Genomic DNA, 756 nt, shown 5'->3' with positions numbered 1-756 from the left:
ACCTGGTGGCCGCACGGGTGTGAGCAGGCTGGGAGGGCCGGGGGTCCGCTCCGCCCCCGACCGCACATGCCAGGCCGGGCAGGGCTCTGGGCCCCGCGGGCAGAAGGCGCTTCTGGGCTCGGTGGCCAGAGAGGCCGGCTGGGCGACGGGGCCGCAGCCAGCGGCCCCCAGGCAGGACGGCCCGGGCGGGGACTGGCCGGCAGGGGGACCGGTCCCAGTCCCCCGCACCCACAGGGAAGGGCCCGGGCGGCGCCAGCCCAGAGCCAGCCCCCCGCCGGCCCCCGCGTCGCTGCAGACCGCCCCTCGGCCTCCTTGGCTGCTTTCCTTTGTCTGGAGCAGACCTCTGCCGAAGGCCTCCCATGTCGCGGCGAGAAGGCCCCTTCCGCTTCCCCCAGACCGACCACTTCCTGATGACGAGTGGGCCCGCGGCCCCAGGGCCCGGCTGCGGCGGGGTCCCGGACCAGCGGTCTCACCCCCGGGCCTGCAGGGTGGCGGCGCCTGTCTCTGGCGCTTGGGGCGGGGCTCCCCGGCCTCGTCCTCCTCTGTGGCCCACTTTCCTTCCGCTGATCCTGTGTCCACCCTGCGACTCGGCCTCACGTTTTACTCCCATTGGCCCTGTCCCCTGCCCTGTTAGGCTTGCGTTATTTTTTAAGATTTATTCATTCATACACACAGAACCGGGGTGCGGGCCAGAGGGGCAGGGGTGAGAGGCTTCCCCAGAGACAGAGAGGGGGAAGTCCACTGCCGAGGGGAGAG

General features: G+C 71.8%; 1 protein-coding gene across 1 annotated transcript in view; it reads left to right on the top strand.

Moving 5' to 3' along the window:
• SPATC1 (spermatogenesis and centriole associated 1) overlaps positions 1–756 on the top strand; it is a 5387-nt gene that overhangs the window by 3276 nt on the left and 1355 nt on the right. The window lies entirely within an intron of this gene.

Source organism: Condylura cristata, unplaced genomic scaffold (genome assembly GCF_000260355.1).
Source record: "Condylura cristata isolate star-nosed mole 26May11 unplaced genomic scaffold, ConCri1.0 scaffold00009, whole genome shotgun sequence".
NCBI lineage: Eukaryota > Metazoa > Chordata > Mammalia > Eulipotyphla > Talpidae > Condylura > Condylura cristata.
Note: the sequence above shows the minus strand (reverse complement) of the source record. Positions and strands in the feature narration are given on the sequence as shown.